The sequence below is a fragment of the Somniosus microcephalus genome, chromosome 1 (genome assembly GCF_052327205.1).
Source record: "Somniosus microcephalus isolate GS21.2 chromosome 1, FLI_Smic_1.0, whole genome shotgun sequence".
NCBI lineage: Eukaryota > Metazoa > Chordata > Chondrichthyes > Squaliformes > Somniosidae > Somniosus > Somniosus microcephalus.
In genome coordinates this window covers 149749666-149774182 of record NC_140987.1, presented here as the reverse complement: position 1 = coordinate 149774182, position 24517 = coordinate 149749666, and positions in this window count along the sequence as shown.

Here is a 24517-nt window from a genome sequence, read left to right as displayed (position 1 = left end):
CACAGGACACACAGGCCACAAACGGGCAGACGAGACGAGACAAGACGAAGAATACGGTAAACCGATAAAGGAAGAGCAGGGCAGCGAAAAGACGCATTGGGGGCCAAACGCCTAGTTATAAGCTGGCGTTTGACGAATAAACTGGCGTTCGAAGAATGGGTAGAAAAATCAGTTTGACAGTATAAACCGCCAACCGAGCCCCAACCGCTTAAAAACTCGTCAGCGACTAAACCGCCCGAGGAAGAAGAAGAAGACCCATTGCAACTCGACGATGACGTTAGCTGAGGAAAAGGAGGGTGATTCACATAAACCGCGCCCTGTGACCACGTGGCGATGAGATACCCCAAAGGACAGCAAGAACGGACCCCAAAACTCACAACCGTTAAAAGTCAACAGGTTTCGAATTGGTGAGCATAAGTCCCTGGCCACTCATAGCTTAATCTAGTTAGGTATAGGGGGTGGGATAAGGATAAGGGGATTTTTAATGTGTTTGTTCCCTCGATGTGCTGTGTGTTACCCATTCCCAAATAAGTGTATTATTCTTATATGCCTGTAATTATCTTAGTAATTCTCAGCATTGTGATCTTGTGTTGCCTTTAATAAAAATTACGGTTTTGTTGCACCGAACCACTTGTCTACTTGTTTTTCTGTATCGCCGCCTGTACCTAAGTCTGGTGTCTAGAACCCAGGGGGTGTGGAGCGATTCGAACCGCTCAGAGACAGTCAGGGGCAGAGCTGACTGGGCACACGCTACAAACCCCCTACAGAAATGGCGACCGCGGCAGGACACCGGCAACAGGGGTGCGATACAGTAGACAATGGTTCGGAAGAGCAAACCATGATGGAGGAAAGGATTCCTGATTATGTGTTTAGTAAGGTGAATATCACAAAGAAGTGGATCACCATTCTGTTAAAGGCTGGGCAACCGGTAGATGCCGCAGCTAAGTGGACAGAAGGGAAGGAGCACAAGAAATCCCTAGAGAAGGCAGTCTGGCTGATGTGCTTCAAAAAGCAGGTCCAGTTTTTGGACAGGCTTGTTGCAGCACAGGCAGCCGAGATAAAGGAGTCAGCCCTGGAAATCCAGGACAAGGCTCTAGCGGGGGAGAAGTTACTGGTAGCATTGCAGGCCCTGAATCACGAAAGGGTTCAGTTAACGGGAGAACATAAGGCCAGGTTGGAATACCTACAGTGCCAAGTCACCGAAGCCAAGGGTAACGAGTTGACGTTACGGGAAAAGAACGCCCGCCTAGCGAGACAAGTAAGGGAGCAGGAGGAGAAAGTAAAGGAAGTAAAAGCAGCTTATAAGTTAGCGAGCGAACAGGGGTTTGAAGACGCAGATCATGGCCCCTGCAAGGAACAGATAGAAAATCTGAGCCTGGCCCTAAGGAGGGCAAAGGGCATGGTGTGCCTCATAAGCCCGAAGGCAGGCCAGGCGGATTTCACAGGGAACGAGGGGAGAACAGTTCAAACACCACAGGTAGTGCTAAGGGGCGACCCGGCTGAGGAACAGGAGGTCCCGCGACCACCACCCGTAGCGCCAGGTTTTAGCGAGGTCTGGCAGCAAGGGGGGGCGCAGTCAGGGGCCGAAGCGGAGATGGAACAACCCCCATGGGAGAGGCTAGAACCAGGACCGATGTGCCCAGCCCGGCATCGGCGGTTCGGTCTACCCGTAGATGGCGAGGAAGAAGGACCCCTCCAAAACCAGTTCGTATTACCCTATATCACCCAACAGCTTAGGGCTATGGTGAGCCATATCCCAAGGCTCACCGAGAAAGGAGACCCCTCGGTCCACTTCAGGGAAGTGGAACAGGCAGCCAGCATCAACGATTGCGTTGGTGCTGAGCAGGCTAAAATGCTACTGTTCTCTTTGGAGAGTAAGTTCCTCCAATCCCTCTCTGACAAGTGTAAGAGGGGGCAGAGCGGGTATGAGGCGCACAGGGATGAAGTTCTGGAGGCCATGGGGATGAATGAGGGAAGTCTTTTCTTCCATGTGGAGAACACGGTGCAGCTCGCAGGAGAAACCCTGCAAGCTTTCGCAGACAGGTTATGGCCGGTGTACCGGAGCGCCTGTCCGGGGACACCTAACCGGGCATTCCTGAACCAGGATCAACTGGCCCACTGCTCCGTTGCCTGGTGACAAACAGCTTGCCACAGGTCCGGGCCAAGGTGGAAGCCTGATTCGACCCCAAGAATCCCCTGACCACCGAACTTACGGTGATCAGACAGTTGACCCAAGCCTATAAGAACGGTAGGGGAACCGATGCACACCCACCTAAGGGGAAGGTGCATGAGGTAAAACCCGGACAGGGTAGGAAGGAGTGGCATCAGGAAGGGAATAACCCCCCCAGCACAAAGCTCAATTGTTACGGGTGCGGGAAGGATGGCCATTGGAGGAAGGAGTGTAAAAACCCTTGGAAAGACAGCAAGGGAAAGAACTCCGCAGCCCCAGCCCAAAAGGTAGAGGCAGGGATCCCTCCCGCTGCGGTCGAGTCATTTTTGGACACCATGAGGTCCTTCTTGACTGGCCAGGGGAGAGTAGCCACCGCTACCGGTGCTCTGACCCCGTCAGCCCCATCCAACCCTCAGCCCTGACTAGAGCCAGCGCAGCCTGTTTATCTGTGTTCCCTGCGGTACGATGTATGGAAAAGACCCCTTGTGGAGATGGAGGTAGAAAAGGTGAAGGGGACCTACCTGTTGGATACGGGGGCATCATGCACCGTGGTCCATTCAGCTAACCCCACCACCTCGCCTCTATCTAGCGGGGTCCCATACAGCCTGTTGGGGTTCACAGGCAGAGAACAGGCCGGCTTGTTTTTCATCCCGCTCTCCATTCGTTTGGGTACACTCCGCTCTAAGTGGACCTGTATCCTGATGAAGTGGGAACAGGAGGGTGGAAAGGGGATCCTGGGAGCCGACTTTATTTTGGGCCACGGGATCCTGGTGGATTTAAGAAATCATTGCCTATGGGGTGCAAGTACAGGAAAGGACGGTGATGTAGTAGTCATCCCAGGGAAAGAAGGGAAGGGGACCCTGTGCACCATGAAGCCTAAAGAGGGTTATAACCTCGAGCTCATGGTCAGCAATACCCCAAAAGAGTTCCAGGCATTTGTGCGCGCCCACCTAGCCACATTTGCCATGCACAAACACGACTGTGGGAGGGTCAACGGGTTTGAGGTCAGCGTAGACGGGGACCCCATGGCCCGACCACAGAAACAGTATAACTTCCCCAGGGAAGCGGAGCCAGACATGGAAGCAGCCATGTCCTCCTTAGTGCAGCGGGAGTCTTGAGACCGATAGCCACCCACGTAAACTCTCCACTGTGGCCGGTTAGAAAGCCGGACAATTCCTAGAGGGCCACGGTGGACTATCGGGTGCTCAACAGCAACATCCCCGCCTGTGCACCCACGGTAGCAGCAGTTGCCGACCTGATAGGAAGTATCCCAGCATCCGCGACCATGTTCACGGTGCTGGATATTTCCAATGGGTTTTGGTCCATCCCTTTAAGGAGGGAGGATCAGTACAAGTTTGCCTTTACGTTTAAAGGGCAACAGTACACGTGGAACTGTTTGCCTCAGGGCTTCCACAACAGCCCCAGTATTTTCCACCAGTTATGGCAAAGAGTTTAAAGGGTTTCAGCCAGCCCAGACAGTTGGTGCAGTATGTGGATGACCTGCTCCTCTTCACCGATTCGAGAGAGGAGCATGGCCCACTACTGGCCGATCTGCTGGAACTGCTCAGGCAGGAGGGTTTTAAAGTAAACCCGAAGAAAGCACAGATCGGCCAGCAGGAGGTGAAATTCCTGGGCCTGACCGTACGCGCTGGGGAAAAGGCCATAGATAAGGCTAGGTGGGAGGCGGTACAGGAGTTACTCGCCCCCAACACAGTTACGGGTGTGAGGTCGTTCTTAGGGCTAACCGGGTACTGCAGAGCCTTCATTGAAGACTATGCAGCCACAGCAGCCCCTCTGCTCCGAATCCTACACAAGGGAGTGGAGTAGGTTTGGGATGAGGGTTGCCAGGCAGCATTTGTCAGGCTCAAGGAGGATCTGCAGACCGCACCAGTTCTAGGGGCCATAGATGGAGGTAGCAGCCAGCGGGGATAGCCTGAGTGCTTTGCTGCTCCAAGAGCGGCACGGCCGGCTGAGGCCGGTGGTCTACTCCTCCAGGATACTCACGGATGTGGAGAGGAGCTACTCCAACTGTAAGCAGCACCTCTTGGCCACACATTGGGCTGTGAAAAAGATCGCTGATCTTCACAGGCACCTCTCCCATCACCCTCCTCACCCATCACACACCCACCCAGATGCTCCTGGGTGCGAGGATCAAGGATGGAACGGTGAGCAGTGCCCGCATTGCTCGCTGGACCCTGCTCCTCTCACAGATGGACCTTAAGGTGAAGGGTTCTGCGAGCCAAAGCTCGCAGCCAACCTGGTAGAAGGGGTTTGGGAAGTGAACATAGGTTTACGGGCCGGGATACATCCCACGGGCCGCGAGATCTATGTAAACGTCTCCAGCACGGTATCTGCTGGCGAGCGACTCACGGGGTGCGGAGTTTATGACCCAGCGGCAAACATTGCCCTGGCCATTAAGCTCCCCAGCACCATGAGCGCCCAGCAGGCTGAACTGTCCGCGGTAGTGTACGTCGTTACACACCCCGAAATCTTCCCCATCCCGTACACGATTTGCTCGGACAGCATGTTCACGTGCAATTCGTGTACGGAGTACCTGGCCATCTAGTCCCGCCGCGGATACACCTCTGCCGACGGGAGACCCCTCACAGTAAAACCCCTGCTGGAGAAAATCCTAGCAGCAGTGGGGGAGGAAGGGGAGGTTTTCATTCACAAGGTGAAGGCCCATTCCTCCACAGAACCCCGTAGTCAGGGTAACCAGCAGGCTGACATGCTGGCTAAGGAGAGTGCCCGCACAGGCACTTTCTGGGACCTATATGGATCCAGACCCATAGCAGCTGTCAGGGGTAGGGATGGGACGCAAGGGAGTGCAGGGGTAGCTTTAGCCCCGGACCTCAAGACGGTCCAAACCCAAGACCTCATCCTTAAGGCCATCCTCAGCGCAGTGACTGAGGGAAAAAGGGTAGAGGGCCCTTACGGCACAGCAGCCCTCTCCGTGAAAGAAGGCATGTTGTTCAGGGGGGAACAGTGGGTTGTGCCACAACAGCACTGGAGGGAATTCCTTCAACTGACCCATGAGGGTCCAGTAGCGGGGCATCCCGGGCCTGAGACCACCTGGCAGCGGGTGGAACAGGTGGGATTGTGGCCAGGACTCAGGGAAGATGTCCGTGAGTTCTGCGCCGGCTGTCTGGTGTGCGCTGCCAATAACCCTGACCCCCACAAAAGGAAGGTACCTATGGGACATATCAGGAGGGTAGAGGGACCATGGCACTCGATCCAGGTCAACTACATCGGGCCCCTACCCACCGCCCAGGGAGGCTATAAGTACTGCCTAGTCCTGGTAGATGTGTTCACCAAATGGGTAGAAGCCTTCCGCTGCAGAACAGCCACAGCTCTGGGAACGGTCAGGATCCTGGTCTGGGAAGTGTTCTCGCGATGGGGGCTACCGCAGTATGTGGAGTCCGACCAAGGGAGTAACTTTACCGGGCAGGTAATTCAGAATACCCTTATGCTGCTAGGCATCGAGGGGAAGTGGCACGTTGCCCACAACACACAGTCATCAGGGATTGTGGAGAGGATGAATAGGACCTTAAAGGAGAGGTTAAGGAAGGAGACGGTGGACTCGCCTCGAAAATGGGCAGAGGTCCTACCGTTGGTCCTGATGGGGATCCAGGCCAGCCAGTCAAAAAGCACAGGGTACTCCGCGCACGAGCTGATGACTGGCAGGGTTATGCGGACCCCCACCCATGTACTAGCCCCGGTGCTCACCGAAGGTTAGCTCAGGGAGGTAAACCAGGACAGGTTCGCCCGAAACCTCTTCGAGCACCTTAAGCAGATCCACGGGCAGGCGGCTGGGAACATGGGAAAGCAGCATCGGAGCAACCAATTGCTGCTAGAACCCCGAAAACACCACGAGTGAGAGGTAGGAGATCAGGTCATGGTGAGGAACTATGCTCGGGTAGGAAGTTTAGAACCGCTATACATGGGGCCCTACAACATTGTAGACAAGGCCAGCCCCATGGTATACGCCATTAAGATGCCTCGGCACACCAAATGGTTCCATATTAATCAGTGTAAACTGTTTAAACCCTCTTATGTTCATTAATAAATAGACATCCTTATTATGAACACAGTTAGCTTTTGCTAGACACTTTATTGAGCACATATGGACTAGGTACAGTATCTGTAGAGGCATCCATCTTGACTGCTGCCTTGTGGGTAGCCTAGTGCCTCATGGGTAATGTAGTCTTAATATACATACAGCTGGGTAGTGTAGTCTTATATACATACAGCTATATACAGCTCTACGGCTCCACCTAGTGTCCACTATAGAATGACATGTTATTGATCATTACATCCCCCTTTCTTTGAGGTTTAACAAAATCAATATCAATCAACTTTCAAGAAAACAATAAAGATAATATCAGTAACACTTTTGTTAGTGCTCTATAAACATAAACATTTTCAAAACAGTCAACACATTTTCAAAGCTTTACATTGTACTCAAAGATTAAGTCTATCAGAGAAAGCAGTCAGTTGAGGTAAGGTCTGAGGATAGAAATCCTCAGCCTGCAGCGGGAACAAGTTCACAGACTGCACAGGCAGGCGCTGTGGCTTGTTTAAGTGGAGGGGCCATCCTGCCCACCGATTGAGACACTCCCCCACTCTTCTGGGATCCAGATGAGGAGGAACCCGAGGGCGAAGACCCCGCCCCTGACCCAGGTTTAGAGGAGGAGGGACCCGAGGGCGAAGACCCCGCCCCGGACCCAGATTTGGGACCTGGGGGCAGAGACCCTCAGCCTGCAGCACTAGGCTGCGAAGAGTTACCTGCCCCTAGCCTAGGTTCGGGAGAGGTAAAGCCTGAGGAAGAAGATCCCCAGCCAGCGGTAGTGGTAAGTCCACAGACCGCACCGGAGGGGGCAGTGGCTCGGGTTAAAGGCCCACCGGCCAGAAAACCCCCACCCACCAAGGTCCCTAGAAGGTCCCCACAGACGCCCCAGCCAAGGAAACCGTGGTCACCGGCTCCCCCGTTAAGAAGGGCCGCCCCTCGAGTGAGGGAACGGTCTGAGGGCAGAGGTCCCCAGCCAGCAGCCACAGGCTGTGAGGGACTGAAAGTACAGGACAGCGCGGCCACACCGAAGGGAGCGGTGTGCCGCAGCCCGAACAGGAATTAGGCTGGCCGCCCGGAGACAGGCGGCGGATGTATATAGTTTAGATAATTTAAGTTTAGGTATTTTTAAGTTTGGGTGTTTAGTGTAAGTTAAACAAGGTGATGGGTAGTTTTAAATAAGTAGTAATCTGTTAAGTGTGTGTGCATTTGAGTCGAGGTCGCGAGACCCGACTATGCTTTACCCAGGCCAAAGAATCTCCTCGGGACCTGGCTGTATGCTCTTGTATCTTTTTGCAGAAAGATTTTCAGGATGAAGGGGGGCGTAATCCTACTCGCCCTGATAGGACTGAGCATTGGAAAGCGAGGTGACGTGGAGGAATCCCATATCTATGGGTGCTCAGGAGAAAGAGCACCTATAGTAACCGATGGAAGTGCGAACGGGATGTGGAGGAGATCGCCGTCTATGTCCACGAGGGAAGGTGGCCAGGGTGGCTGGGGTCCAATTCGCCTCAGTACTCCAGCCAGACCAGTTTCACGTACGGGGAGGCCTCCCTCCTGTGCTCCAGGGTACAGGTCGTTACCACAAGGGTTAGCGTCACCGTAGGGAAATGTGTATGTTTAACATGCAAGGGACAGATTCCTTTGGATAGGTGGTGGTGGCTCAGAAAGCTGAGCAAGGATATGAGAAACCCCGCAGTCGAGTGGGAACGGTTCGGGAACAATACCCATCGGATGATTACAGGGACTCATGGGGGATTGAGTGTGTGCTGGGCCAAGTGGTGGGAACCGGATCAAGGGATTTATGTCTGTATGTTGGGGTCAGAGAGGGTCTGCCCCACAGGCATATCCATCATTTTCCACCGGCAGTGGCAAGATGCCGGGGAGGGGATGAAGTGGGATACCAGCCTGAAGGCGCGCGCGGTCCCATACTCCCCGATCCCAGTGAATGCCACTGAGCTTGTGACCCGCCCCCAAAAGCCCCTGCCCATGACCCAGGCAGCAAGGACACACAGGGAGGGGTGCCCCGCCACCACCAAGGGACCAGGGAATGTGCTGGTACTAGTGCCTATGGATCAGGTGCTGCACCAGGGGGTACACTACGCGGTAGCCTCCGTGATTTTAAATCTCACTGAGGTACACTTACCGGAGTGGTGCCCCAAAGAGACAGAGCAGCTATGCCAGGCCCTATTAAAGGAGATGTTTAGAAAATTTTACGAGTTCGATTTTGCCAATGTCGACAAAACCGAACTGTACACCACACACCATGAGTTTTTGGGTAATATGGGGAGGCAAAGAAGGGGAGCATGGAATGATGTTTTTACTGTGTTTAACACAGGGTCCTCTGTCATCAACAGTTTAGATGACATAGAATTACAGCCCCAGATAAATGGTTTAAAAACACAGTTAAAGAAAATCTTGATGGATGAAAACAAGGTAGTGGGCTCAGAGTTACATGAGGACCAGGCCATGACGGTCCATTTAAAAGAAATTATAGCCGAGCTGGAGAAGCACGCAAAGACCGTAAATGCCCTCATAAGAGAGGGCAGAAATGCTTCAGACCAGGCTGCGCAGAACGAGGTGTGCGTGCTGTACGGGGCGTGGTTGCTGGGCGAGGGCCGCAGTAATCTGGAGGATTTAAAACAGGGTTTAGTCCCCTCCTGGATCAGCAACAAGCACCTCGCAGCCCTCCATCCATTTGAGAATGCATTAAGCCCATGCCAACTCCAGCTAGCTACTGAGGCCTACCCAGTCCCAGTAGATTGTGGATGTTCAAACCATATGATCATGGGTATAGTAGTCAGGATGCCGGTCATGGGTAGGACAGCCCGACCTGCGTTGGTATACAGGGTAGAGATCATTGGGGTCATTCAAGGGGGTGCACACATCCGTTTCACAGCGGTCCCACCTTATGTCATAAAGTGGGAGCACGCTATGACAGGTACTGACCTCTCAGGGTGCCGGAGCTGGGGAGCACACATAATCCTGTGTCCCCAGCACTTGAACGCCTATTCAAAACCACAGTGCGGGTTCAGAGCCGTTGGCGCAAAACCTACTAATTGTACCATGGGGGCAATGGCACAAGGCCATGTTCCCCCACAGGTAGCATATATAGGAGGTGGGACATATTGTGTCACCACAGGTGCGCCCCACTACCAGCATGGACAGCATAGCTGGTGTCTGGTAAGTGACAGCAGTTTCTGCTTTAAACCCGAGGCAGAAGTTCAAGTGGCCCAGGAACGAATTGTCCCCATTCCTGAACCCTCCACTGTTCACCTCACTGTAAAAGAGAATTTTACCAATCTACAAAATTATGAAGCGCATTTCGGCTACGAAATTCCCCCTGTCCCAGAACATCTTACCAAAATACTCAAAGCAGTAATAGTTTCACAGAAACATTTCTACACTCTGGAGCAGAAAACAGTAGAGATAGGGGCCAAGATATTGGACATTGTAGTTCCACCCTGGTGGGACTTTTTTGAGAATATAGAGGTCCCTTTGTGGATTAGACTGGCTTCCCACACTCTCGTGGTTTGCCAGCTGGGAATAGTATTGTACCTAGTGTGCACTCAATGCAAGGGAAAAGGCCAAATACTAGAATTCCGAAACCAAAGGACGTGGAAAGAACATTATGTTAAGGTGGAGGGAGATACTCCTGTTTGAATTTTTTTGTCTGTATTACTGAATAAAGATTGTTGTTTTTTTTATGTTCTTTTGTTATTTTTAATAAAGACTTTTTCGACATGTTGTTTTTAATAAAGATGTATGTGTACCAAGTGGTGCAGGGGTGTTGGACCCCTCCATGCTTGGGTGTGTGTAAACACCTGTAATCTGTCTATATATGCTTATGTACACTACATTTTTACAGAGTGGGAAGTGCATGTGTTGTAGGATCATAGATAGGTAATTACAGGGGAAGATTGACTATGGAGGGTCAGGAATTTTGCTCCCCTTGTCAGGATGATACTTAAAGCGAGTTTAGTATCAACAGGGGAGAGTGTAGGGTTCACAAAATTCCCACATTCCCCAAAGTTATGGATAAAGGGACCCTGTATGGACAAGTTGGTAAAAAGGGTATCCAAAATGGCTTCTGCAACCTCGTGACCAAAAGTACAGGATTTTAAAAGCAAGGTCCTGCAAAAAGGCAGGCACTTTTCAAAACCTGAAAGGAAACCTCAGATGCATGAACCTGTGAAGAGACTTTGTGGAGCCAGACAGCTAAGCAAACACAGAATATGCATTCATTCACCTTGGAACAGATCAGGTTAGAATAGGCCTAATCGAGGCCATTAGGTTTCTGCATATTTAATCAGTAACAGCTCACAGTAGCCATCAAGCCAGGATGAGGACAATTAAATTTCATAAATGACAAACAGCCAGGACATCGAAGCCATTAAGCACGGAGACAACCACTCCAGAAGTCGTTAAAGTAAATGGCTGTAATCATTTTAAATGAGCCCGCCAAAAGTTAGACAAAGGACTGACCTGATTTGGCACGCAGATAAGGAATGAAGAACCGTGTATAATTGTAGGCCCATCGGTAGTGATCGCTCGCTTGCTCTTGCCTCTTATTGCTTGGCCTTTGGCCTCCTGCTTCTCGTTCTTGTGCCCTGGCCTCGTGGCGGGCTCTCTTCTCGCTCCCCGTGCCACTCAACACCAAGAATGCCCATTACTACACCAAGGGCCGAAAGCAGGAGGAGAACGAGACACGAATTCGAAAACACACAGGACACACAGGCCACAAATGGGCAGACGAGACGAGACGAGACGAAGAATACGGTAAACCGATAAAGGCAGAGAAGGGCAGCGAAAATACGTGTTGGGGGCCAAGTTCTAGTTATAAGCTGACGTTTGACGAATAAACTGGCGTTTCAAGCATGGATAGCAGCGTCCATGATGAATAAACTGGCGTTCGAAGAATGGGTAGAAAAATCAGTTTGATAGTATAAACTGCCAACCGAGCCCCAACCGTTTTAAAAACTCGTCAGCGACTAAACCGCCCGAGGAAGAAGGAGACCCATCACGACTCGACGACGACATTAGGAAAAGGAGGGTGATTCGCATAAACAACTCCACCGCCACGCCCTGTGACCACGTGGTGACGAGATACCCCAAAGGACAGCAAGAACGAACCCCAAAACTCACAACCGTTAAAAGTCAACAGGTTTCGAATTGGTGAGCATAAATCCTTGGCCACTCATAGCTTAATCTAGTTAGGTATAGGGGGTGGGATAAGGATAAGGGGATTTTTAATGTGTTTGTTCCCTCGATGTGCCGTGTGTTCCCCATTCCCAAATAAGTGTATTATTCTTATATGCCTGTAATTATCTTAGTCATTCTCAGTATTGTGATCTTGTCTTGCCTTTAATAAAAATTATGGTTTTCTTGCACCGAACCACTTGTCTACTCGTTTTTCTGTATCGCCGCCTGTACCTAAGTCCGGTGTCTAGAACCCAGGGGGTGTGGAGCAATTCGAACCGCTCAGAGACAGGGGCAGAGCTGACTGGGCACATGCCACAAACCCCCTACAGAGGTAAATCTCACAAGGGTTCACTGAGCAGGTTCGTCACTAGCATCGGGGGTGGGTTGGGTCCCCAATGATGTAGCACCATTTCTGTCATAGTCACACACACCATCCCTAAGCAGCGATTCAGATGCCTGGACAAATCTGGAGAGTGCTACTGTTCAACCCAGGGAAGGTCTCAAGATTGTAGTAGCTCGCTGTGTCCAGTTATGTCCCACAAAGGGTATGGTCATGAAACGGAGCAGGAGAAAGGCAGTGACAACCAAAGAAACAATGTATAAATGATTAGTAGACGTAATACTTTGCAAGAGTCATCAGGCATGGTCTAATAGATTACACCTTTAATTAAGTGCTTTGTACCTATACACAACAGTCATCTTCACAAGTACCCAGTCTCCTTATCATTACCTCCATTGGACCCATCTGTACCTCAAGACCTATGTCTAGTGTTCTATTATTTCTCCCCAACAACCTTAATCTGCCTCGTACCAAAAGAATATCAGGGCACATTCCAGTGTCCGTCAATCTAACTTTTATTAACCCCTAGAGTGTGTTTAGCCTAAGGGCTGCCCCTTGGTGCAGGATGTGTCTTTTCTAGTTCTTAATTGTGTGCACGAGAAAGTGAAGGGCATGGCTGCTGGGTGTCACTGCTACCCTCTAGGGATGGATGTGACCCAGAGCCATCTTGACCTGGATCCATAATTGCCCTGCATCTATAGGCAACACAGAGATTCATGTGGTGGCTCCCTGGTGGACAAATTAGTCATCGTATGAGCAGGGTGGCTGTGAGGTGCAGATGTGGCATCACCCTGAGAGACCCATCATCTGCATGAGCTCTTGCTATTCCCTTGCTACTGGGGAACTCCATCAGCATAGCTATAGATCTGTATGAGAACACACCACTGGGTATTAATGAGGTTGTTGAAGCTCTGCATAATGCCTGTCTCAATCTGATTTCTAAGCACCAGGAATTCAGACAAGATAGACTGTAGCTTGGAGCTCACGGATTTGAGAGGCTGAGCTTATGATTTGAGCTAATGGGGTTGCTGAAGACCTGGAGTGACCACTTTCTCCATGATCGTCTGCAGCTTGGTTAGTTGGCTGTGCAGCATGGTACAGATTGGGTTCTGGATTCCAGTACAGAGACCCCAAACTGCACTGCCTGCCTAGCACACTCTCAGATGACGCCATGAACTGCTGATGTTTAACTATTAAAGTGTGTTTGTAGGTTGACTTCTCCCAGTGGCCGAAGAGCTCCTCCCAGAGTCGCAATGTGGATTCCACCCACTAAGGGGCACAATGGACATGATCTTCACCGCACATCAATTACAAGAGAAATGCAGGGAACAGCACCAACCACTATACATGGCCTTCTTTGATCTCACAAAGACCTTCGACACTGTCAACTGTGAGGGATTATGGAGTGTCCTCCTCAAATTCGGCTGCCCTCAAAAGTTTGTCATTATCCTCCGCCTGCCTCACGACGACATGCAAGCTGTGATCCTGACCAATGGTTCCACCACAGACCCAATTCACATAAGAACCGGGGTCAAGCAAGGCTGTGTCATCGCACCAACGCTCTTCTCAATCTTCCTTGCTGCAATGCTCCATCTCACCCTCAGTAAGCTCCCCACTGGAGTGGAGCTAATTTACAGAACAAACGGGAAACTGTTCAACCTCCGTCGCCTCCAGTCCAGATCCAAGGTCGTCCCATCCTCTGTCGTCGAATTACAGTATTACAGTATGCAGACGATGCTTGCATCTGTGCTCACTCGGAGGTCGAACTCCAAACCATCGTAAACACCTTCACCGAAGCATATGAGAGCACAGGCCTTATGCTAAACATCCGTAAGACAAAGGCCCTCTACCAACCTGCCCCTGCCACACAGTGCTGCCCCCCGATTATCAAAATCCATGACGAGGCATTGGACAACGTGGACCACTTTCCATACCTCGGGAGCCTACTGTCAACAAGGGCAGATGTCGACGACGAAGTCCAACACCACCTTCAGTGTGCCAGTGCAGCCTTCGGTCGCCTGAGAGAGTGTTGAAGACCAGGACCTCAAACCAGCACTAAGGTCATGGTCTACAGGGCAGCAGTGATACCTGCCCTGCTGTATGCCTCAGAGACATGGACCATGTACACCAGGCACCTCAAAGCACTGGAGAGGTACCACCAACACTGCCTCCGCAAGATTCTGCAAATCCATTGGCAGGATAGGCGCACCAACGTCAGTGTTCTTGCTCAGGCCAACATCCGCAGCATCGAAGCTTTGACCACGCTCAATCAGCTCCGATGGACAGGTCACATTGTCCGCATGCCCGATACGAAACTCCCAAAACAAGCGCTCTACTCAGAGCTCCGGCACGGCCAGAGAGCCCCAGGTGGGCAGAGGAAATGCTTCAAGGACACCCTCAAAGCCTCCTTGAAAAAGTGTAACATCACCACCGACACCTGGGAATCCCTGGCCCAAGACCGCACAAAGTGGAGGAGAAGCATCCGGGAAGGCGCCGAACATTGGACTCATTGGACTCATCAGTCACCTGAGAACTCATTTTTAATGTGGAAGCAAGTCATCCTCGGTTCCGAGGGACTGCCTAAGAAGAAGAAAGTGTGTTTGTAGGTTGACCCTGTGAGGTCTGAATCCTTGGCCTCAGCAATTGGTCTTCAATTCCACCAGCCGCGGAGCTTGCTCCAAACCCCCTTTCCAGAACATACCTGAGGATCGCTGCTGGCAAGGCAGACAACCCGAAATTGGGGTCTCCCATCAGGCAAGCTGCCCTTGGCGCTGTGACCAGCGCTGGAAGCTCACCCAACTTATTCAGATGAGGCCCGAGGACCAGTTTCTATCAATCCTCAGGCCTCTTGCTTTGGGCGCGGACTTAATATCTAAGCCATAGATTTTAATCTATTCAAAAGACTGGCTCTTTCTGCTGTTTACTTGTCAGCCATCAAAGGAATCCTAAATTAATCTCACCAATTTATATGAATCTCAGAATCTGATCTCAACAGTAAATTTATAATCAGCAGCCAGTTAATGCTGAATTACTGTGACATAACTGAACTGCCTTGTAATCTCTATTAATTATTTTGTCAATTATCCCTATCTACTCATTTATATACTCATTGTGGCGGTCTGCTGCAGCACTGCCTGATTCCCATCTGATACGGAGGTGGTTTCCCTCCTTGTGGAGGGAATCCTGCTGGAAGCCTGCCCTGCGTTAGAAACAACCCTTCACCCAGGAAAATGGTCAGTGTTACAGTAGGGTTGGAGGGGAGGGTGAAAGTCCCGCCTGATTGCTACCCTGTAGAGAAGAGGGAAATTCAGCTCATGCACTAAATGGAGAAACTTTAAAAGGAGTAAAGAATAGAGGGACTTAGGTGTTCAGATACACAAATATTTAAGAGTAGACGTACAAGGTGATAAAGCTGTAAAATGTACAGTCTGAAACCATAGATTGTATGAATATAGCATAGAGTACAGTCGCAAAGAAATAGCGCTAAACCGATACAAATCATTAATCATCACCTTCCAGTTCTGGTCAATGGTTATCGATCTGAAACGTTACTTTTTTTCCTCTCCCCACAGGGGCTGCCTGACTTTCTGAGTGGCTTTCCTTATGAGGAGAGGCTAGAGAAACTGAGCTCATTAGAACAGAGATGAGCTCTCTTGCCTCCAAGTCAAAATGTTTTGGGTTCAACTCCACTCCAGAACGTGAACCCACAATGCAAACTAATACCTCAGTATAGTACTGAGAGGTGCAGCACTGCTGAAGATGCCTTGTCTGCCTGTAAAAGATACTATAACAGTATTTAGAGGAGCTGGGATTTTGCCCAGTGTACTGGCCAACATTCATCCAACAACCCCAAAATGGATTATTTGGTCATTTATCTCATGTGTTGCTCCTGGGACCTTGCTGTGTGCAAAAATGGCCGCAGTGTACAAAATAACAATGGCTTAAAAATAAGAGTAGTTCATTGCCTGTGAAACTCTTTGAGATGTCCTTAGGAAGTCAAAGGTACACACTGCCCAGGCCATCTATTGCCACTTTGCTGCTCTTCTTTGGGGCTTGCACCGTGCCACCCAAACAGTGAAGCCACTTCTGTCTAACCTTATGGAGAAACACTTACACTGCTTCTTCGTTGAACTGGTGGCCTTTCTGACCTCTTGCAGACTTCACTTACGTTCTTGGGCATCAACAGTTGGAGTTATGTTGCTTCAAGGATTTTTGCTGCGCTGGTCTCTTAAGCTCCTGCAGGCCTTTAAACCTTTTAGGAACATGTAACTTCCCAACCCCAATGGCATTACTACCACTAGGGCCTTGTCAGCATTATTCAAATTTGGCTGACCCTAGAAACTGCTGTCAAGTCAGCCCACTTGAGTTCAGGCAGGCATAAATGTTGCTCCACTGTTATTCCGTTTGGGATTTTCCCCTTGCCTAAAATCTAGGCTTGAGTGGCAGTAGGCTATTTGACATTCAGAACATCCCAGACAAGCCTGATCATGTCCTCTAACATCATTCACATCTTTCAAGCAGGAGTCACTAAAGACCAATTAAGAGTGGGAACCCTGGCTGATCTTAGCCCTGTCCCAGCCCAGGAATGTTGGAGTCAGTTGTAGTGTTCTCCTTGCTCTGCCCTCAGTTATATCAACACATACCGAAGATTGAATCTGGGTGCTTTTTGAATTTTATTCATCAGTACAACACTACGCAATACATTTATCCACCCAGCAATCAGAGACGCTACTATTTTGTTGGTCCTATTTGGTAGGATAGACAAGCAGACTAGCAATTTGGAGAGAGATAAAAGAAATTGTCTCCCAACATGTAAAATATATGTTCTTGTCTGTTGGCAATCACTCTACCAGTATATTTGGCAGGAGTTTAAAGACAAAGGCAAAGAAATGAGTGGACAGAGAACACGTGTGTATATATTTAAGTGTGAATAAATTATGCTCCAAGCAGACTCACCTGTCTGTTTGCACGGCAGCTAATTGTTTGTTTTAAAAATACATTTCAGAACCATGTGACACTTTGAGAATTAAGTGAATGGCATTCAATAGAATGCCATTCACTTAATGAAGTATCCAAATCAACAGATGAAAGCAACACCCACGTAAATTCAACCAAAATGTATTCCTGTCCTGCTGTACATGGTCCATGTCTCTGAAGCATACTAGGAGGGTGGGTATCACTACTGCTCTGTAGACCATGAGTTTGGTGCTGGGTTTCAGGTTATTGTCTTCAAACACTCTCTTCCTCAGGCAACCGAAGGCTGCACTGGCACACTGAAGGCGGTGTTGGACTTCGTCATCGATGTCTGCCCTTGTTAACAGAAGGCTCCCGAGGTATGGAAAGTGGTCCACGTTGTCCAATGCCTCGTCATGGATTTTGATAATCGGGGAGCAGTACTGTGTGGTGGGGGCAGGTTGGTAGAGGACCTTTGTCTTATGGATGTTTAGTGTAAGGCCCATGCTCTCGTACGCTTCGATGAAGGTGTTGATGATGGTTTAGAGGTCGACCTCAGAGTGCGCGCAGATGCAAGCGTTGTCTGCATACTGTAATTCAATGACAGAGGATGGGATGACCTTGGACCTGGACTGGAGGTGACGGAGGTTGAACAGTTTCCCATTTGTTCTGTAGATTAGCTCCACTCCAGCGGGGAGCTTACTGAGGGTGAGATGGAGCAGTGCAGCCAGGAAGATTGAGAAGAGTGTTGGTGCAATGACACAGCCTTGCTTGACCCCGGTCCGTACGTAAATTGGGTCTGTGGTGGAGCCATTGGTCAGGATCGTGGCTTGCATGTCATCGTGAAGCAGGCAGAGGATGGTGACAAACTTTTGAGGGCAGCCGAATTTGAGGAGGATACTCCCTAATCCCTCACGGTTGACAGTGTCGAAGGCCACTGTGAGGTCAAAGCACTGGAGAGGTACCACCAACGCTGCCTCCGCAAGATTCTGCAAATCCATTGGCAGGATAGGCGCACCAACATCAATGTTCTCGCTCATCCCCAGCATTGAAGCTTTGACCACGCTCGATCAGCTCCGATGGATGGGTGACATTGTCCGCATGCCCGATACGAGACTCCCAAAACAAGCACTCTACTCAGAGCTCCAACACGGCAAGAGAGCCCCAGGTGGGCAGAGGAAACGCTTCAAGGACACCCTCAAAGCCTCCTTGAAAAAGTGCAACATCCCCACTGACATCAAGGAATCCCTGGCCCAAGACCGCACAAAGTGGAGGAGAAGCATCCAGGAAGGCGCCAAACACCTCGAGTCTCTTCGCCGGAAGCAAGTGGAAGCCAAGCGCAAACAGCGGAAGGAGCGCACGTCAACCCACCCACCCACCCGACCCCTCAACCACCATCTGCCCCACCTGTATCAGTGACTGTAGGTCCCGCATTGGACTCATCAGTCACCTGAGAACTCATTTTTAGTGTGGAAGCAAGTCATTTTAGTGTGTGGCGGGAGTCTCGGAGCGATGGCGGGAATCTCGGCGGCGGCGAGTCTATAAAGCGCGACAGTGACCAGGTAGGCCTCAGTGCGGTGGGAGTCTCGGAGCGGAGGCGGGAATCTCGGCGGCGGCGGCGAGTATATAAAGTGCGGCGGAGACCAGGTAGGCCTCAGTGCGGTGGGAGTCTCGGAGCAGCGGTGGGAATCTCGGTGGCGGCGGCGAGTATATAAAGCACGGCGGAGACCAGGTAGGCCTCAGTGCGGCGGGATTCTCGGAGCGGCGGCGAGTATATAAAGCACGGCAGAGACCAGGTAGGCTTACTAATCTCCAATCTCAGAGACAGGGAGAGAAGTAAAAAGTAATCGAAGTGTGACGTCACCAGAAAGCAGGTAAGTGATTGGTTGGTGAGTATTTCTCTCTTTTTAAACTTTAATTCTGTGGTTTATAGTTTCTAAAGTCTCTGTGGTATAGTGGGGACTGTTTGTAAACCAGGGCCCTTAAATATACCATTTAACTGTATTGTAATTGGTGGGATTGATTTAATTTAATTTAATTGCAATTAATTAAAGGGTAAGTCATGGCAGGACAGCCCGGTGCTGTGGTATGCTCCTCCTGCGCAATGTGGGAACTCAGGGACACTTCCTGTGTCCCTGACAACTATGTGTGCAGGAAGTGTGTCCAGCTGCAGCCACTGGCAGACCGCATTGCGGCACTGGAGCTGCGATTGGATACATACTGGACCATTCACGAGGCTGAGGACATCGTGGATATCACGTTTGATCAGTTGGTCACACCGCAGGCAGAGGTTGGACAGGCAGAAAGGGAATGGGTGACCAACAGACAGAGTACTAGGCACAGGCAGGTAGTGCAGAGGTCCCCGGTGGACATCCCCCTCTCAAACAGATACACCACTTTGAGTACTGTTGGGGGGGATGGCTTATCAGAGGAAGGCAGCAGCAGCAAACTTCCTGGCACCATGGGGGGCTCTGCTGCACAGGACGGGAGGAAAAAGAGGGGTAGAGCTATAGCAATAGGGGATTATATTGTAACGGGAATAGATAGGCGTTTCTGCGGCTGCAAACGAGACTCCAGGATGGTGTGTTGCCTCCCTGGTGCAAGGGTCAAGGATGTCTCAGAGCGGCTGCAGAACATCTTGGAAGGGGAGGGTGAACAGCCAGTTGTCATGGTGCATATAGGTACCAACGATATAGGTAAAAAACGGGATGAGGTCCTAAAAGCTGAATATAGGGAGTTAGGAGGTAAATTAAAAAATAGGACCTCAAAGGTAGTAATCTCAGGATTGCTACCAGTGCCACATGCTAGTCAGAGTAGAAATAGAAGGATATTTCAGCTGAATACGTGGCTAGAGGAATGGTGCGAGGGGGAGGGATTCAAATTCCTGGGACATTGGAAACGGTTCTGGGGGAGGTGGGACCAGTTCAAACCGGACGGTTTGCACCTGGGCAGGGCTGGACCGAAGTCCTAGGGGGAGTGTTTGCTAGTGCTCTGCGGGAGGGTTTAAACTAAAATGGCAGGGGGTTGGGAACCTGAGCAGGGGGACAGAGGAAAGGGAAACAAGGATAAAAGCAAAAGATAGGAAGGAGAAAAACAAAAATGGCAGTCAGAGAAATCAACGGTTTAAATCAAACATGGCCACAGTAAATAATAATTCTAATAGGTCTAAGAGCATTAAAAAACAAGCCTGAAGGCTTTGTATCTTAATGCGAGGAGCATTCGTAATAAGGTGGATGAATTCGCTGCGCAAATAGAGGTAAACAAATATGATTTGATTGGGATTACGGAAACATGGCTCCAGGGTGGCCAAGGCTGGGAACTCAACATCCAGGGGTATTCAATATTCAGGAAAGATAGGCAAAAAGGAAAGGGAGGTGGGGTAGCATTGCTGGTTAAAGAAGGGATTAACACAATTGTAAGGAAGGATATTAGCTCAGATGATGTGGAATCTGTATGAGTAGAACTGAGAATTACCAAGGGGCAGAAAACATTAGTGGGAGTGGTATATAGACCTCCAAACAGTAATGCAAAGGTTGGGGATGGCATTAAAAGGGAAATTAGAGAAGCGTGCAATAAGGGCACAGCAGTCATCATGGGTGACTTTAATCTACATATAGATTGGGCTAACCAAATTAGTAACAATACTGTGGAGGAGGAATTCCTGGAGTGTTTACGGGATGGTTTCCTGGACCAATATATCGAGGAACCAGCCAGAGATCAGGCCATCTTAGACTGGGTATTATGTAACGAGAAAGGGTTAATTAGCAATCTTGTTGTACGAGGCCCCTTGGGTCGGAGCGATCATAATATGATCGAATTCTTCATTAAGATGGAGAATGAAGTAGTTGACTCAGAGACTAATGTCCTAAATTTAAATAAAGGAAACTACGATGGTCTGAGGCGCGAGTTGGGTAGGATTGATTGGGGAATGTCACTCAAAGGGTTGACGGTGGATAGGCAATGGCAAACATTCAAAGACTGCATCTCAATGGCAAGAAACTGGAAAGTACTGAAGTACAAAGGGATCTGGGGGTCCTGGTGCACGAAACTCAAAAGGTTAGTATGCAGGTGCAGCAAGTGATTAAGAAGGCCAATGGAATGTTGGCTTTCATTGCTAGGGGGATAGAATATAAAAATAGGGAGGTATTGCTTCAGTTGTACAAGGTATTGGTGAGACCGCACCTGGAATACTGCATACAGTTTTGGTGTCCATACTTAAGAAAAGACATACTTGCTCTCGAGTCAGTACAAAGAAGGTTCACTCGGTTAATCCCGGGGATGAGGGGATGGACATATGAGGAGAGGTTGAGTAGATTGGGACTCTACTCATTGGAGTTCAGAAGAATGAGAGGCAATCTTATTGAAACATATAAGATTGTGAAGGGGTTGGATCGGGTGGATGCGGGGAGGATGTTCCAGATGATGGGTAAAACTAGAACTAGGGGGCATAGTCTTAGAATAAGGGGCTGCTCTTTCAAAACTGAGATGAGGAGGAACTACTTCACTCAGAGGGTGGTAGGTCCATGGAATATGCTGCCCCAAAAAGCTGTCGAAGCTACATCATTACATAAATTTAAAACAGAAATAGACAGTTTCCTAGAAGAAAAGGGAATTAAGGGTTACGGGGAGCGGGCAGGAATTTGGACATGAGTTTAGGTGCGGATCGGTCATGGCCCTGTGGGTAGCGGAGCGGGCCCAGGGGCCGTGTAGCCTGATCCTGCTCCTGTTTCGTGTGTCTAATTCTGTTAGATTCAGGAGATAGTCCTGTCATAGTGGATTGGCGGTTAGGATCAGATCAGCCATGATCTTATTGAATGGCGGAGCAGGCTCGAGGGGCCAATTGGCCTACTCCTGCTCCTATTTCTTATGTTCTTATGTTCTTATGGATGAACTACAGAATTTGTTCATCCCAGTTTGGCATAAAAATAAAACAAAAAAGGTGACTCAACCGTGGCTAACAAGGGAAATTAGGGATAGCATAAGATCCAAGGCGAGCACATATAAATTGGCCAGAAAAAGCAGTAAACCTGAGGATTGGGAGCAGTTTAGGATTCAACAAAGGAGGACAAAGGGATTAATTAAGAAAGGGAAAATAGAATATGAGAGTAAGCTTGCAGGGAACATAAAAACTGACTGTAAAAGCCTTTATAGATATGTGAAGAGAAAAAGATTGGTGAAGTCAAGCGTAGGTCCCTTGCAGTCAGAATCAGGGGAATTTATAATGGGGAACAAAGACATGGCTGACAAATTAAATACATATTTTGGTTCTGTCTTCACAAAGGAGGACACAAATAACCTCCCAGAGATGTCGGGGAACATAGGGTCTGATGGAAGGGAGGAACTGAAAAAAATCAGTATTTGTAGGGAAATGGTGTTAGGGAAATTGATGGGATTGAAGGCCGATAAATCCCCAGGGCCTGATAATCTACATCCCAGGGTACTTAAGGAAGTGGCCCTAGAAATAGTAGATGCATTGTTGATCATCTTCCAACATTCGATGGAATCTGGAACAGTACCCATGGATTGGAGAGTAGCTAATGTTACCCCACTATTCAAAAAAGGTGGTAGAGAGAAAACGGGGAATTACAGACCGGTAAGCTTGACATCGGTAGTGGGGAAAATGCTAGAGTCCATTATAAAAGATGTAATAGCAGAGCACTTGGAAAACAGTGACAGGATCGGACAAAGTCAACATGGATTTACAAAAGGTAAACCGTGCTTGATTAAGCTACTGGAATTTTTTGAGGATGTAACTAGTAAAATAGATAAGGGAGAACCAGTGGATGTGGTGTATTTGGACTTTCAGAAGGCTTTCGATAAGGTCCCGCATAAGAGATTAACGTGTAAAGTTAAGGCACATGGGATTGGGGGCAAGGTATTGACTTGGATAGAGAACTGGTTGGCAGACAGAAAGCAAAGAGTTGGAATAAACGGGTCTTTTTCCAAGTGGCAGGCAGTGACTAGTGGGGTACTGCAGGGATCGATCCTTGGATGCTAGCCATTCACGATATATATTAACTAGCTGGGGGAACCCGGCTTTGCCAGGGCTGTTTTGGGCCGGGCGGTTTAAATCGAGTCCCAGGCTTTGGGGCCTGTCTGTCTGTCCCTGTGTGAATCTGCTGCCGGGCAACATTTCTACCTTTTAATAGCTTCAAAGATGAAAGTGAAAGTACTTATAAAATGTTTTTGGTAAATGTTATGTAATTTTTAAAAGAGATACTAACTTTTTCGAAGCTGGATTAGCAGAGTAGTTTGAGCTGGAAGTAGTGAAGCAATGGTTGCCCGATGCCTGAGTTGAAAAGCATTAGTCCCGCCCACAGACACAGCGATTGGCCAACCATCAGGCGACTGAACAGTAGGATTGGTCAATCGTGCCGGCACAGGATTGGTCGACCTTGACGTCAGTCAATCAATGCTACTTAGCAGATAATGAGTTTAATTTTGAAGGCTTTTTGCATAACGCGCGAACAATTTTTGTCCGGCCGAAAGGTAAATACGCTTAGGATGGTTCTGGAATCGTCAGCTTTCTTTCGACGTAACGCACGTGCAGGTACGCTCTATAACTTTCAAGTTAATTCAAGACAGACAGACAGACGGAATGAGAGACAGAAGTATCCTTTTTTATATATAAACTAGCTGGAGTGCCCGGCGGTGCTGAGGCTTCTTCAAGGGCATGTTGTTATTGGAAGAGAGAGAGAGAGCGACTGGGGGGAAGAGAGCGCGCGACTGGGGGGCAGAGAGAGCGCGACTGGGGGGAAGAGAGAGAGCGGCTGGGGGGAAGAGAGAGAGCGACTGGGGGGAAGAGCGAGGGCGACTGGGGGGAAGAGAGAGAGCGGCTGGGGGGAAGAGAGAGAGCGACTGGGGGGAAGAGAGAGAGTGACGGGGGGAAGAGAGAGAGCGACTGGGGGGAAGAGAGAGAGCGACTGGGGGGAAGAGGGGGGAAGGGGGGAGAGGGTGGTGGAAGAGGGGGGAAGGGGAGGGGGAGGGGGGGCAAGAGGGGGGAAGGGGAGGGGGCAAGAGGAGGGGGGAAGAGGGGGGAAGGGGAGGAGGGGAAGGGGAGGGGGGGAAGGGGAGGGGGGAAGAGGGGGGAAGGGGAGGGGAGGAGGGGAGGGGGGAAGGGGAGGGGAGGGAGTGGGGAGAAGGGGGAGGAGAGGGAGGGGGAGGGGGGAAGGGGAGGGGGGAGGGGAGAAGGGGAGGGGGAGGGGAAGGGGAGGGGGAAGGGGAGGGGGAGGGGAAGAGGGGAGGGGAGGGGGAGGGAGGGGAGGGGAGGGGAGGGTGAGGGAGGGGAGAGGGGGGAGGGGAGGGGGGAGGGGAAGAGGGGAGGGGAGGGGGAGGGAGGGGAGGGGAGGGGAGGGTGAGGGAGGGGAGAGGGGGGAGGGGAGGGGGGAGGGGAGGGAGGGGAGGGGGCAGGGGGGAGGGAGGGGAGGGAGGGGGGAGGGGGGAGGGGGAGGGGAGGGGGGGAGGGGAGGGGTGGGGGAGGGGGGAGGGGGAGGGGGAGAGGGGGAGGAGGGGGGAGGAGGGGGGGAGGGAGGAGGGGGGAGGGGAGGAGGGGGGAGGGAGTGAGAGAGGGGGAGGGAGAGAGAGTGGGGGGAGGGAGGGAGAGGGGAGAGAGGGGGAAAGGGAGAGAGGGGGGGCAGGGAAGAGGGGGGCAGCGAGAGAGGGGGGAGGGAGAGGGAGGGGAGAGAGAGGGAGGGGAGAGAGGGGGGGGAGAGAGAGGGAGGGAGGGGGAAGGAGAGAGGGAAGGAGGAAGAAACCGGGCAGCCCAGACTAAAGATGGCGCTGTTCG